This window comes from Heloderma suspectum, chromosome Z (genome assembly GCF_057233095.1).
Source record: "Heloderma suspectum isolate Gila_16-S chromosome Z, 16-S_ref, whole genome shotgun sequence".
Lineage (NCBI taxonomy): Eukaryota > Metazoa > Chordata > Lepidosauria > Squamata > Helodermatidae > Heloderma > Heloderma suspectum.
Genome location: NC_139476.1, coordinates 5,237,733 through 5,254,096, shown reverse-complemented (window position 1 = coordinate 5,254,096; position 16,364 = coordinate 5,237,733). Strand labels below are relative to the sequence as shown.

General features: G+C 45.2%; 1 protein-coding gene across 2 annotated transcripts in view; it reads right to left on the bottom strand.

Annotated features, from left to right (window-relative positions):
- LOC146333548 (cyclic AMP-responsive element-binding protein 3-like protein 3) overlaps positions 1-16,335 on the bottom strand; it is a 34,833-nt gene extending 18,498 nt beyond the window's left edge. Inside the window, exon 1 of one of the 2 annotated variants that reach the window (XM_084825882.1) lies at positions 16,075-16,335. The gene's annotated coding sequence lies outside the window, so the exon portion shown is untranslated. Of the gene's footprint in view, positions 1-4,580; positions 4,730-16,074 lie in introns of those variants that run through there. The other variant, XM_084825881.1, reaches the window with a different exon arrangement.
- Positions 16,336-16,364: the final 29 nt, after the last annotated feature.

Sequence of the window (16,364 nt, the reverse complement as noted above, 5' to 3'; positions counted from 1 at the left end):
GGAGGTGTGGCAAAGGACAAGAAATCCACCCAAAAGACTGGGCAGAAGTGGGGTCTGAGCCCCAGTGCACTAAACAATTCCTTTGTTCCCACCGTTCAAATACACAGCCCCAATACAGAGATTTATGGTCCTTCGCCTAAAAAATAAAGTAAGGTTCCAGTCCTCATGGTTCCAAATAAAGGGCTGATTGAAACAGGAACATAGGAAGCTACCTTATATGAAGACAGATGATCAGGACACCTATCTCAGTATTATCTGCAATGACTGGCACTGCAAGTTCTCCAGGGTTTTAGAGAGGAGTTTTCCCCCCAGCTCTACTGGTAGATTATTTATTTATTTCATTTCTATACTGCCCCATAGCCAAAGCTCTTTGGGAGGTTCACAAAACAATACACATCATAATACAAGATAATAAAACCATAATATAAAACCTCTAACATGCAACTTTTAAAACAATGCAAACAGCTAAAAATGTTTACAATAGGATACTGGACACAGAACAACTAACATAAATGCCCCCATCATATGCCAGGGAATAGAGGACAGTCTTAACCTGGTGCCAAAAAGATGACAGCATTGGCGCCAGGTGGGCCTCAGTGGGGAGAGCATTCCGTAATTGGGAGGCCACCACTGAGAAGGACCTCTCCCCTGTTGATGCCTTCTGAACCTCCCTTGAAGGAGGCACACAGATGCCAGAAATTGAACCTGGGGCCTTATGCCTACAAAGCTATGGCTCTTCTTTATGAGCACCTGACCTGCAAACCCTCTTCTCAATACCTGATATGCAGTTGGCTGGCGAGTGAGTGGAAGACCTGCCTAGGTTTTTCCCCAAATCTTAGAAACATATGATGTTCATCCAGCCCAGTTATGTTTACAGTATACCAGCTTTCCTGAACTGGTACCTTTTATTATGTACTGGACTACAACTGCCGTAATCCCCTGCTAGCATGGCCATAGTGGTCTACACTGACTGGCAGTGCAGGTTCTCCAGGATCTCAGACCGGAGTCTTTCACAACCCTACTTGGAGATGACAGTTGGACTTGGAACCTTCTGCATGCAAAGCGGGGGCTCTACTACTGAGCTATGCCCTCGGCCTAAAATAAAGTAAGATTCCAGTCCTCATGATTCTGAATAAATGTTTTAAATAGGAACATAGGAAGCTGCCTTATACTGACTGCACTGACTGGCAGCAGCTCTCCAGGGTTTCAGACACGGGCCTTTTTCCAGGACCTACCTGGAGATGCCGGGGATTGAACCTGGGACTTTCTACATGCAAATAAAGTGCTCTACCTTCAGCTGTTTGATTCCAGCTCTGGAATCACCCAAGTTATGCACCGCTCCAACACTAAATGACTGAGTGGAATTCAGTAGCGTCTGTGCAATAATCGTCCCTCACCCCCATGTACCCAGCAAATCTTTTTTTCTTCTTTCCTGAACACTACTTAACCATAACTCAGCATATGCCTGGTTCATGATTACGGGAGATGCAAGGAACAGCTTCAGGATCCAAATCCAGCAAGTCCCAGCTCAAATTAAGAAGTCACGCAGGCATTTCTATTTGTCTAGTTGTGACAGCCCTAGCAATCCAGATGGAGGAGACAGTACATTTGTTCCCTTGTGTGGGCAATGTCCTCATTTCAAAATCTGGATATATTTCACACTGTTTTCTAGTAGAACTAGCAGCCCACAGATAAACAAACAAGCGGAAAATGACTAGTTAATTCAAATCAATAAGCAAAATTATTTCCCTGCTTCTCTGCCCCTTTTCTCAAGCCTTCTTTATCTCCCCTCAATGTTTCTGTTCCACATCTGTTCTTTATCGATGTTGCCGCTCAACTCCCTGCCTCTTTAGTTAGATCCTCTACCTGCTGGAATCCCTTTCCAGTCTTCAGCCTGCCCCCAAACACTAGGGATCTGCGGGATGCCTCAGCCTCAGCCAGATGGACAATTTCCCCTTCTCTTAGAGAACCTGGATTGCAATCATTCTGTCACCTTTGTTCACTGAGCAGTTGGAGTGTTCATGAACATTCTATGCTGACCCACCAGGCAACAAGTATTAGAAGCTTCACCGCCAGAAGTGCAATCCAATATAGATATCCCTATAGAACTGGAATATCTGTGCAGTGCAGTATGCTAGCAGGGGCTGCAAGGTTTTTTATATTGAAGTAAATGCCTTTGCAACAGTTCCCAAAGGTTCAATAAAGAGGCCTGGGTGCCCTTAAAGTCATTCAAACAAATGCTTTTCAGCCCCTGCCCTGTAGCTCTTCTCTGCAATTCTCCCATGTTTGCAACATCTTGCACTAGAACAGCACAGAGCATTCTGACAATGACCTGACCAGAGCTCCATATGTCATAACAAAGATAAATAGTCAGAATAGACCGATGTGTTTACCACATTTTGGTCTCTTCGATTTCTTCATTGCTCTCCCTCCCTCTCCCCCCCTCTCTTTTTTCCTTAGCTACTCCTTTTTAGGATTGCCAACTCTACCCCCAGCCACTGTAGTTGTGCCTTTAGCAATAGCTTGATATGCCAAAAAAATAATAACATCAGCAGGTCTTATAGCCTTATCTCCATGTGGTAAAAATAGTCACTTGATGATTTTTCTGCACTGTAAACTGCAGTTAAGGCCACAACTGCAAGACAGGCTCTCTTGTTTTGTTTTTATCCTTGTCAGTTGGCAAACTTGCTCCTTTTGCTTGGAATGTTTTTCTCCCTCTTCTCTTCACCTTCCTTCTCTTTCTTTTTTTTGTAGGAAACTCCTCTTTTTTCATTTAGCTTTATTCCCCACAAGGAGCTATTTAAATTAATAATCTTTCTTCCTTAATTTACAAAACTTCACCAAAAAAGCCAACACCCATTAGCAATAATCCTTTTTGCAACCTGTTAACTTGTTATGTAAACGGTGCATGGTACAATTAAGATTCATCTTCCTGTTTTCTTTCCCCTCTCTTACTGTTTTGTTTTGTTTTAAATATCCTGTTTGTGTCACAACAGGGACTTATAACTCACACACTGGACAACACGGATACTGCAATCCTATGTATCTCTACTCAGAAGTAAATCTAATTGAGTTCAATGGGGCTTACATCCAAGTAAGTGGGTACAGGATTGCATCCCAAGTGCAGCTGTGCAGCACAACTTTAAACATGTCTACTCAAACGTAAGACCCATTGTGCTCAGTGGGGCTTACTCCCAGGTAAGTGAGTATAGGATTGCAGCCGTCAGCACTTCGTAAGTGTTGTTGTTGTTGTTGTTGTTATTACTACTACTATTCTAAAGATTTATATTGCACTTTTTTAGTGGGGAAAGGCCTTACATTAAGAAATAAACACAAATCAGAATGAAAGGTGTTGGCATTCAAGCCTGCCAAGACATCAAATTTACAAATTAGTTTATTCATTTGAGTGGGCCAAAGTCCACAGCATAAACAGAAATTAAAAGGGTAACATATATACTAATACCACAATAGCAGATGAGAAAATTTAAAATACATTATATATATTTAATGGCTGTAGCTCAGTGGCAGAACACTGCTTTGCATGCAGAAAGTCCCAGGTTCAATCCCCTGACGTGTCCAGGTAGGGCTGGGAACAACTCCTTATCTGAAACCCTAGAAAGATATTGCCAGTCAGTGTTGACAATACTAGGCTAGATAGACCACAGGTCTAACTCAATATAAGCCGATTTCCTACATGATCTAATGTTTGAGGCAGACAAGGCAAGATTTGCTGCTCATATATCCTGCATCATGTCTGTGACGGATGACAAAAGCACAATTTCATCAACTATATATATATAAAGGTCCCACAAGAGTGAACCTTTATCTACATGTCAGGGACTTTCCAAAAAGCAATGAGTTATGATGCTGAGCCAGATTCGCACACTTCACATCGGGTGGGGAAGAGGATTGGTTGTGATTCCTCAGTGGTGCTGGGAGTGCACGCTGCACATGCTCAAATCATGCTTTAAATTGTATCCACTCAGATCCTTGCTTACGTCTCCCTGTAAAGAAATGGTCACATACATTCATCGTGCAATACGCACGCACACATGCCTACATTTTTAATGTTCATTTCATGTTTACTGCATGATGTGATTTTTGCAACGCTGCTTTGAAATGATTTTATATAAGGAAGGGTTAGGTATAGATGCATCACCATCATTATTAATACCATCTGTTCTTGGCACTGAATACATATTATTCCACTGCTGTGGCTCAGACTCCAGCAAATTTGACACCTCTGCAAACTTTTCCAACTCACACCTATGCACGAAGCGACAATTCTCATCTCTGGCTGTTGTTCTGAAGACATTCCCAGCTTTGAGAAATATAATTAAAAGTGTGCACACACAGAGCAGTACAACTAGCTCTTCTAATCCAAGCAAGGCTTGTTGAGAGCTGAACGGTTTGTTTGCTCGTCTATGCACCCCAGCCCCAACTCTGTTCTGACCTTTGTCCTCTTATTTGTATTGCAGTGGTTTCCAAAGAAGGACCATGGTGTTGGTTTAAAGGAGAGAGACAGGGGAGAGAGAAACGACAGGTCTCACCAGAAATCAAGCGTCCACCAACTTACTCACCACAGTTCACGCTGGCTTTGACTCTTTTGACGTCGTTTTGCCAAGTGGTCTTTTATTCCAATAGATCCTTTGGTGGGAAGGTGGCTGTGAACCTTTCTTCTTCTCTCTTAATACCTCTGTCCAGCTGAAACCTCTTTCTACTATGTGGCAAAGTTTAAACTCCAACTGAGCAAAAATAGCGTCAGGTCCTTTAAATCCCTCCCTTCGTCCAATTCGCCAATGGGGCAAAGAGTGACAGCTCAACAGGCAAAGAGGTACAGAGAGGCAGTCATCGCTGGGCCGCATTGGGTAACCATTATCTAAATAACTTTGTCTGCCCCCACCCCCGTCCCCCCGTCTATTCACCCATCCACTCCTTTCCAATTTGAGGTGGGTGCTGAGCCCATAGGTACAGAGTCCTCTCTTGGACTGTGTCACAGTGAACTTTTACCTACTTTTCAGGAATTGCTTCCTCTCCTTTAAACAAACACAACACAAACAGTATGTTAATTAATTGTATATTAATCAATACGGCACATTCATCATTATTGTGTCACAACGTTTTCAAAAGATGCTATATTCACAGCTCAATGGACGGCAAGCTTCCTTAGGGGACACAGGGTCGGTCGCATGGGACACACCACTCTATCCCCCAAAACCTCGCCACCGCTTCCTGACCCCGAGCGCCGGTCGCCTGAGGCAGCCATCTCGTTCTGCCTAATGGTAGGGCCGGCCCTGTGACAGACTAGTCTTGCAAAGTGTCTGTGTGCAATGTTGCTAAGGTCAGCCAGTGCTTGAACAAGGAAGTTGGTAGCCCTTGTAGGGAGCACTCGGGGGTGGGTGAAGGTGCAGTACTGTCATTTTGGGGGCCAGCATGGGGCACACTGGTTCTTCTTGATGCCACCTAGCTAATCAGTGCCAGCTCCAGATTTAGGAGGGCCCTTGGGTAAGACACACTGCATGCACCCCCCTTCACTGAGTCCACCTTCGTATTGCTACCAGCTGTTCTTGGTCCTCTTCCTCATCATTGCTCCCACTTGCTTGCTTGACCGAGAGCCAGTGAGCAAGTAGGCCATGGCATCTCCTGTTCCTCCGGCTCACCACCACCACCGTTGTCTGGGCCAGAGCGAGAGGCAGGGGAACAAGCAGGTTGCAATGGTGAAGAAGGGGAGCAATTCCAGAGGGCTCTCCTCAGTGGGTCCCAGCAGGGGCCCAGCCATTCCTACCCTTAATGCTGGCCGCGCTAGTTATAAATGCTTCCAGGTCAGGGCTGGAAAAGGTCACCAGCCAGACCATGGCCTTGAGTGAGTTGCCTCCCATGATCCTCAGCGTTGCTGCCTTCCAGCTTGCCTATTCATCCACCATCCTTGGCCTGCCAACAAGGGATGGATGAGTCAATCAGTTTCTCTACCTCCCGCGTTCAATTTTTAAAAATCTCAAGTCCTTTCCGTTCAGAATATGAAGAAATGTGCACATTTGGCTAAATTCTTAATTAAAAAAATGAACTGAACTGAAATTCTCACCCATCTCATGGAAACGAATATGACATACCTGCCTGCCATTTAGTTGGTAAAGATGAGAACCTGTCAGAAAAAAAAGAATTGGCAAACCTAATTCACTACTAACATGGCTGAATATACAAGGATTCAAAACCATGTGTTTAAGACCTAAGCCCTGGGCCTGGGTGAACGAATCTCTGTTTTGGTTTCTCCCACATTCAGATTTTTTAAAAATCTCAAGTTCTTTCCCTCACACGTATGAAGATATTTGCAAATTTCGGCCAATTCATATATAAAAAAATTAACTGACATTAAGTTCTCCCCCAATCCCTATTGCCATCTTCCCTTTGCTGCATCTCCATTCCAACCTGCTGGTCACTCTTCTAGGCTCAGGCTCTAAGTGACAATGAACTGTGCCTCCCCGAGGGAGGTGGGCCAATGCTAAAGGTTCTGGGACCAAAGATTGTAAAGGCCTTCTCCTGTCCAAAGCTGCCACTCAGCTGAGATCCTCATCTGAAGCCCTGTACTTCTGGAAGTTAGACTGGTGGCAACCATAGACAGGGCCTTTTCTGTGGTGGTACCTGCACTGTAAAACCCTATCCCTAGCCAGATTCATCTGGCACTAACATTATGTTTTTTAAATCAAGCTAACATAGTTCTTTTTTGGCATTTTGGTTCTTCAGTTGTTATCGTTAAATCTGGTATTGTACTTTTAGATCTTCCCACTGCTGCTATTTTTTTTATTATTATTTTGGTTTTATACTGTAGTTTTAAACATTTAAAAGTTTTATATTTTTTTTTTGTCGTGTTGTATTTTATGGTTTTAACTGTTGTGAACCACCCAGAGAGCTTTGGTTATTGGATGGTATAGAAATGTTATTATTTATTCTTTTTTATTTATTTAATAATTTTAACTATTCTCATAAAAATAAATATAAGATGCACAATTACAATAATTAATATCACCAGAAGAGTGATATTAATTGTGTTTCTTTACAACTTAAAGAAACTATACAATATCAAATATTCCCTGACATACACCTTCATAAGTTTTAATTCCATTGCAGTATTAAAACAAAGGTGTCCAATCATGCTTAAATGTGGAGTTTCTTTCTCACAGTCTTTTCAAGTGGGTCAGTCAATAAGCTTTTATTGCTTTCAGCCCATGCAACTTCCCAAGAAATAAACTGGGGTAATTTTTATCATTATCCATGTTTGCAAACACATTGAAGCTATTCGTCCATGATTCTTGATTCTGATATTAATCTTTCTTGGACTTGGACTGCCATGTTCACAATCAATGAGCACTGGGTATTTATGCAAGTTTCAAGAGCATCTGTGGACTGATTCCCCTAAATATTTCTAAAGCACCTAGTGTTTTTTCAGCAGGCGTGCTACTTTCGTGAATCATTCACTCAGTGTCCTGACAACCGTTATGGGTTCACAAGTTCCCTCTATACAAATTCACACAAAAAGAGTAATATTGGCATTTCTTTTTCCAGTAAATTTGCACAGAGAGAACTTGTGAACCCAAAATAGTTGTCAAGACACTGCTGAGTAAATCATTCATGAAACCATCTTGCCCACCAAAAATGTGCTGTTGGCTTTTACCTAATGTGAAGAGAAAACTCTCTGGAAAAGACCCTGATGCTGGGAAAGACTGAAGGCAAAAGGAGAAGGGGTCGGCAGAGGATGAGATGGCTAGATAGCATCACCGATGCAATGAATATGAACTTGAGCACGCTCCGGGAGAGAGCACAGGACAGGAAGGCCTGGCGTGATATGGTCCATGGGGTCACGAAGAGTCGGACACGACTGAACAACAACAACAACAACAATGCGAAGAGAAAACTCTCTGGAAAAGACCCTGATGCTGGGAAAGACTGAAGGCAAGAGGAGAAGGGGACGGCAGAGGATGAGATGGCTAGATAGCATCACTGATGCAATGAATATGGACTTGAGCACGCTCCGGGAGACAGCGCAGGACAGGAGGCCTGGCGTGCTATGATCCATGGGGTCACGAAGAGTCGGACACGACTGAACGACTGAACAACAAATGTATCAATTTACAATCTTCAACATGTTGTTTATTCCCATTTTACAGAGGTGGGAACTGAGGCTGGGAGATGGTGAAGTTACCAATGTCAGACAAAGTGCCTGTGTCAGAGGTGGGACTTGAACGTTCATCTCCAGATTGGAGCTTTTATACCCTCTCAGACAGCTTAAGAGCTGTGTTAAAGGGCTCTGATGTGTCGCTGATGGATGGTTGAGGTGGGAGAAAGCTGCTTGTAATGTAATGTACAACTTCTCCACAGTTGTCCTGCTTCTTTGTTTTAAAGATCATCAGAATCAGAGCACTTGAACATAAAACATTTCCTTCCGGGTCAAGGAGGGGAAACTTCTTTCAGCCAACTGCCGAAATTTAATTTCTTGTGTGGACAAAGTCAAAGGCAAAAGGAGTGAGGCCAAACATCCAAAAATAAAAATCCCAGCATATTATAGCATAAAGATCTTACTGCTGGTACATTTCAACAGGAGAGGCACTTCAACTTTTTAGAATGGGGGGAAACTGCACAAAAGCCAGAAAACCACCAAATTATTGGTTGGGGAAAAGGTGTGGCAATATGGGGGACCCCTAGGAGGGCCGGATTTGACCACCGTGTCCAAGGTTCCCTGTCCTGTTTCTGTTTTTGCTCTGAGCACCTCCATCTTGGGCTCAGGACCCTTTAATTGCAAAAAGTGCAGCCTGCCAAGTTATTTCTTGCAGTCCGACAGGCCCCCCAGCCCCGCATCCACCCCTGTGGTAGCACTTCCTATCCCCTGGAGCGGGGCTAGTATGTCTTTAGTATGTTCTAAGTATACGTCTTTTGCACCAGGCTCCAGTTAGTAGATCTCAGGTCTAGTAAAACCCAAAGTAGATCCCACAAGCCTGAAGTCTGCCCACCCCTACGCTTTGGCAAGGGCTTCTTCAAACATGGAGCTGACGACCCCCAACGAAGTGCTCCTTCCTTGGTATGAGAATAGGGCATGCCGCATGTCTTTATTTTTCCTCTGTGAAATGCCAGAAGGTGTGTTACTCATCTTCTCATGCAGATATTTTGATAAGTTAATACATACATACATACATACATACATAAAACGTCTCTCTTGGTGCCTGCCAGGCTCCCTGCCTCTCCTGATTTTTATTTTATTTAAGATGTTTAATTTTATATCTTTAAATTGGGATGCTGTTATGCTGCAAAGCAAAGTGCTTCCCTCCAGCGCCATCTTCACTGGGGTTCCAAAGAGTGTTTTTGTGTTTGGGAGCTTGGACCCCACCTCTGCCTTGTAAGTTGGCTCTTGGGTAAGTTAATTTTCTTTTAGATTCATCAGTTTGCCTTCTGGGGAATGAGTATTTCGGGACCGGACATGCCCACCATGGCAGCCATTTTAGAAATGGGCAAGCCCACCCCCGATGGCAGCCATTTTGTGAGAGCGCCCATAACACCCTCTCAAAAATTCCCCAACGACCCGAAAAGGTTGGGGCCCCCTTTTCTACTGTCTCCCATCAGGTGTCCAGCAGTGCACTGAAAATGTTTTAACCAGGGCTGATGTCAAGTGTCGGCACTTGCCTAGGCACACACCCCAGCAGTGACCCACTGACAAGAGTCCCCTGGAGTTGCTGATCCTCTTCACCATTGCAATCCGCCTGCTCACCTGCCTCTCGCTCTGGCCCAGACAACGGCGGTGGCGAGAAGGAGGAACAGAAGATGCCAGAGCCTACATACTCATTGGCTCTCCACCTGCCAAGCAAGCAAGAGGTGGTCAGATGATAAAGAGCAGGAGGAGTAAAAGCAGCTGGTGACAGTAGTGGTGAGAAGGTAGAGTCACCGAGGGAGGGGGCGCATGGAGGGTGCCTTGCCCAAGGGACCTCCAAAAACTGAAGGCAGCACTGGTTATTATTACCCCCTCTTTCACTAGCATCTCCCCTCCAATATCTACATTGACTGATGGCCAGCCTTTTCCACCACACACAAACACACACACACACACACACACACACACTGCACCAACTGCAGAACCACAAGAATCAGCTCTTCCTGGAGCAATTTCCTGAGGTGATAATGGGGCTAGTCCAGCAGTCCTTGGGCAATCTATTGATAAAAAGAAGTTCACCTCCTCCCTGGATTACCAGTCCATGGTCTTCTAATTATAGGGGGCATTGCATAACCAGGACATGATGGCGCCAGCTGGCACGCCAAGTTGCCCCTTGCACCCCAATCTTTGCTCCTGCTTGCCACACCTCGATCACGAGCTGCTTTGCTCACCTGTTCTCCCGCAGGGACTTAAGTTACAGGGAGGATCTGTGCGGCCACTTCACCTTGAACTCTGGATCTCAGTGACAGGTGGGTTGGGAGGGAGCAACTGGAGAGAAAATGGGTGCATTTCTCACTTTTTTGGCCACCCCTGCCTCACAGACAAAGAGCCTCTAAATCTTCTCTGGAAGGGTGATTCTAGCAAGGAGAGACTTTAAACATGTCAAGCTGACTTCGCTTAAAAATTAACAAAACGGCAATAACAAACGTTCAAAAAACCTATGTCTGGATTACTACAGACACCAGTTAAAAAATCTTCCTGTGTATGTGTGTTTTAAATAACCCTTTCCCCATAATTCATCCCTTTCCTTCTCTCTCTTCATCCTTCTCTCTCTTCCAAGTAAAGGAAATATATTCATATATTCAGTCTCGGGGGGCCATGTTCAGAGGAGGGTTCAGAGGAGGGGAAGATGATCATGGGGCTGGAAACAAAGCCCTACGAGGAGATACCGAAAGAACTGGGCATGCTGAGCCTTAAGAGAAGATGGAGGGGAGATATGATAGTGCTCTTTAACTTCTTGAAAGTTTGTCACAGACAGGATCTATTCCCGATCATCCCAGAGTGCAGGACATAGAATAATGGGCTCAAATTACAGGAAGCCAGGTTCCAGTTGAACATCAGGAAAAACCTCTGGACTGTTATAGCAATATGACAATGGAACCAATTACCTAGGGAGGTGGTGGGCTCTCCCACACTGGAGGCATTCAAGATGAAGCTGGACAGCTGCTTGTCAGGGATGCTTTGAGTTGGATTCCTGCATTGAGCAGGGGCTTGGACTCAATGGTCTTATAGGCCCCTGCCAACTGTACTATTCTATGATTCTATATGCATTTAGCACCCTGGAGTCATGATGGTGCTGGTTTAAAATGCAAAACTGCACATGCTTTATCATGGAGGAGGGGGCTATCAATGGCTACTAGCCATGATGGCTATTTATCACATTCCCTCCAGGATCAGAGGCAGTGCCTGTGTACACCACTCGCTGAGGAACATGGGCGGGAGGGTGCTGTTGCACTCATGCCCTGCTCATGGGTTCCCACGGGCAGCTCGTTGGCCAATGTGTGAACAGAATGCTGAACTAGATGGACTCTTAGTCTGATCTAGTGCAGCTCATCTTATGTTCTCATGCTTTGCTGTATCGTAACAGGAATGTAGAAGCAGCTGTAAATCAGGAAGAGCAGGGAGGGAGAAATGTTCGTTGTGTGCGTCACAAGCGAAGCGATACACACAGCCATCAAAAATTACCAAACTGCACCATTGGCTCTCTTTTTAGAGATAGCCAGCTAAAAGCCAGGGAGGAAGTCCAGCTCAGGTGCTTTGAATCTGTCTCCTAACATAGCCCAATGATAACTTATTCTTATTATGCGATTCACCCACTTTCTCCTAAATCCAAGACACAAAGGAGACTCCTCTAAGAGAGTGAAGAGAGCAGCTGAGCTCCATAAGAAGAAATTCTCTCCAAATCGCTGTTGTTGTGTTCACACAGGGGCAAAAAGAGCCCTTTGGCTCCCCTGACTGACTTAGTCCCACTGTGTGCTTGTTCAAATCCAAGGCCCTATTAATATTTATTTATTTATTTATTTATTTATTAAATTTATTAATCGCCCATCTGACTGGTCACCCAGCCACTCTGGGCGATGTACAACCCACCATAAAACAATTTAAAACAATAAAATTTTACCATAATTATTTTTTTTTAAATACCCTAACCCACCCCAAATGCCTGCCTGAACAACCACGTTTTTAATGCACGACGGAAGCTCATTAAAGAGGGGGCATGACGGAGTTCCCTAGGGAGGGAGTTCCACAGAGTGCTGATATGCTGATAAGCACATCATTGCCACAAGAAAATTTCACTGGCATCTTGACCATCTCAACTTTTTGCCCCATTGCTACAACTTTCACTTTCTGAACATTTGCCAAGAAGTGGAGAGTCCTTCTCTACAATGTTTTTTCAACACAGGCAGGCAGGGGTCATGAGTGGAGGGGGAATTACCTTGCAACGAGTTTATATTGTCACATGGATGGCACATCACTCACGCATCTCAACCTGCTCTGTAACATCTCTCTCATGTTTTTATTTATTTATTATAAGTATTTTAACCTGCCCTTCATCAGAGAATACCAGGGCAGTAAACAAAACAAACAATAAGAACCAAAATATACCACAAATATAATACAATTAAACTAAAACAGATGTTTTAGTTGTTTTATGGGGTGGTTGCATTTTAATGGATAATTGTAGCTGTTTTAAATTTGTTTTAATTCTATTGTAATTTGCCTTGAGGCTTTCTTTTCTTTGCTTTCTTGTTGAGAAAGGCATCTGAGGGTGCAATCCTATGCATGTTTAGAGAGCAAAAAGTCCTACAACTCCCAGCATTCCCCAGCCCCTGAGTAGATTTGTATAGGATTCCACTGTAGGAAATTGCAACAACAACAACAACAATAATACCATTAAAACATTACATGTTCCTCTCCCAGTCTGCTGCTTCATAGAGAAGCTGGCAGCTGTAAATATCTTATTTATCACCAGCAGATTCTGATGCGAATACTGCATATCTGTTTTTGCAAACAAAACATGCAGTCAGTTCAACGATACCATCATGGTTTTAATAACTGGGGGAAGTGGGGGAAAGTATCCACTGGATGTGCAACTCATTTGCAAGAGCAGAAACATTTTAAGAGAATGGGACCTCTGGGTGCCCTCAACTCTAGGTCTCAGAGCATAACATGCATGCACCTCTACTTTGCACCAACGTGATGTGGCTTTAATCATAACGTGTGCCCTGTAACTCCTCCAAAGGCATGTATACAGCTTAGAGATGTGCTTCTCAAAGGAGAACATGATGTAGCTTTTAACCAAGGCTTATTTGTTTATCTAGTCACTGCTTCTATATACAGCGTCTTCCATGGAATTGGCTGCTAAATATACGTTCAATTGTAATAGGAGTAATAGGCTGATTTCATTCCCACCAAGAAATGCAGACAGAGTTTTGAGAGTGGTAATGTGTCTCTCTCTCACAGGCATGTGTGTGTTTGTGACTATGCACGTGCACCAACCTGCAACAAACCCAGTTTTTCCTTCTGCAGGAGCATGAAAGATGCATGTTCTGTTCTTTCTATTTTTAAGTAACTGAGAGGTGTTTGGCTGCCATGGGGACGGGAAGCAACGTGAGTAGCTTGGCAGATGGATGGGGTGCTGAGAATTAAGAGGAACATAATATATCGGGTGCAATGCTTCCTCACAGCACATGTACACTGTCATACCGCCCCCCCCCCCCGCAACACCGCAAAATGCAGTGTTGTGATTCAGGCCCACTGGATGGAGCCATTATAAATGTCACTTCTTGGAGACCCTGTAATGAGTGCTGTGGGGTAACAACGACTGCAGTTTCACCTTAACACTCTGACCTAACACTCTTCAGTATCAACCCACCCTTTTTTCCCTATTGTCCCTCACCCCAACCAAATCTACCTTTATGTAACATCTTGCCTGATGAAGAGACCTGGAGATCTCAAAAGCTTGCACGTACTAAAGCTAGTACTCAAATACAGATTTTTACATTTTTCTTATGGCCAAAATGGCTATTTTTTGCTTTTTTATGTAACACGTAGTAATACAAAGATGGGTACATGCCCATAGACAGCTCCTAGTTGTCCGCGGCTCCTTACGGCTGATACCATTTTAGGAAACTTGCATCTGTATGGAATGCGTTGTGAGAAGTTGCCCTGATTTATTTTAGATATTATTTCTCTGAAGGTCAAAACAGGTGAGTACAGGTAAAGCATGTTTAAATTGGTTTTTAAAAGGCATTTCAACCTTTTAGCATGAGGGAAAATACAAACAAAAGCTAGGAAACCACCAAACAATTAGTGGGTGGGGGGGGAAGAGGACAACCTCAGGATTGGGACCCCTTATTTAAAAACATTATTACATTTATATTATACTATTCCTGCAACAGGTTAATGGTTTCCTCCCCCTCCCCCATTTTATCCTCTCAACTCCCGTGAGGTAGGTTCAGGTGAGAGATAGTGACTCGGCCATGGTCATCCAGTGAGCCTTGTGGGGATTTGAATCTGGGTCTCACCGGTTCTAGTCTGACATTACACCACTTCAGGGCAGTCACTATCTCTCAGCTCAGCCTACCTCACAAAGTTGTTGCGAGAACACGATGCAAGAGAACCATTGCCGTGCACACTGCCGTGAGCGCATCATTACATAATGACTTTAAAAATACTAATTATCACACAAGTCGGTCTACTCGTACATAGAGTTCGCACACCCGCACGTGGGTGTGCTAACTGTAGACACGGAAAAGGCGCAGCTCATGTGGCAAGTCTTGTGGGGCTATGTGAGACAGTGGCGAGAGTGTTGGACTGGGAGCCGGGAGATCCGGGTTCTAGTCCCCACTCGGCCATGGAAGCTCACCGGGTGACTTGGGGCCAGCCACAGACTCTCAGCCCAACCCACCTCACAGGGTTGTTGTTGTGAGGATGAAATGGAGAGGAGGAGGATAATGTAAGCCGCCTTGGGTTCCTTGCAAGAGGAAAAACGGCGGAGTATAAATGCAATAAATAAATAAATAAATAAATAAGAGACAAAAGTTAAAGAAAGTCAGGCTATCAGCTACTCAGGGGACCTCAACTCTGTTGCTCCACAACGGGGGTGCTGAACCTCTTTCAGCCAAAGGGCCGAATTCAGTCTCGGGGGCCGCGTTCCAGCAGCGGGCAGGGCCAAGGGCCAAAAATGGCTGGACCAGAGGCAAAGGGAGCAAGGCCAAATACCCCCAGATACCAGCATCTTGTGGCTTAAAGCTCTTATTTCCAGTAACTAAGGTTCACGAGAGGCATTTCAGCCTTTTAGAAACGGGGGGGGGGAAACTGCACAGAAGCCGGGAAATCAGCAAAACATCAGCAGCCCGGGGAACGGGAGCGTGACCATCTGGAGAACCGCAGGAGGCCGAATTCGGATCCCAGGCAGGCCAGATTTGGCCTGTGGGGCCGAGGCTCGGCACCCCTGCACTACCATTTGAACCATTTGTTTGTTTTAGGGCACGATCCTACGCATGTTTAGATGGGGGGGAAAGTCCTGCAACTCCCAGCATTCCCCAGCTAACATGGCTGGCTGGGGGATGCTGGGAGCTGTAGGGCTTTTTCCCCATCTGAACACGCATGGGATTGTGCCCTAAGTAAATAAATGTGTGTCTGCGCACGACAGGACCATCACACGGTTCTGCCACAGTCCCAGGTCTCCGAAGGTTGGCAAGACGGGTGCTTCGGTGGCAAGGGGAATAGCGTTTCTCTGTCCATGGCCAGATGCGCTCTCGTCTCGAATACCGTTTGTTACCGGCACTCTAGAAATGATTTACCAACAGTAATATTATTATCACGTTATTATTTCACGTTCTGAGGCAGGCCCACTGCCTATTCAAAGACCAGGTTCGACCCAGCCCTGACTTTGACGACGCATTGCTGAGGGGGGAAAGCACTCTGCACACCCTCAGAAGCACTTAAAAAATAATATCATCACACCCATGTATGGGGCCATTGAAGCACGTCGCGTTTCCCCCTCGGCCCTCCTTCCCTCACAGCTGCCAGGCGCGCGCCTCATAATTTTCCCGCCCAATTTCCCAATCTCCTTTCTACGCGCATGCGCCAACCTTTCTGCCGCTCGGTCGAGCTAAGCGTCTTCGCGGGTGGAGGAGGTGGAGGAGGGGCGGGCGGGAGCCGGGGTAGAAAAGAGGAGCGACATACTATCGCGAGATTTCCCTCTATCCTTCTTCTTCATTCTCTCGTCCTCTTCGCTCCAGCAGCGCGCGCGCTCCTGGAACTCGGGCAGAACCAGCCAATCGAGAGCGGGCTTTGCCGCGCGCCTCCCCCCTCCCTCCCTCCCGTGCTCCGAAAGGAAGCCGACCAATCGCAGGGCGGGGGGCTCGCTCGCGCGCCGGTC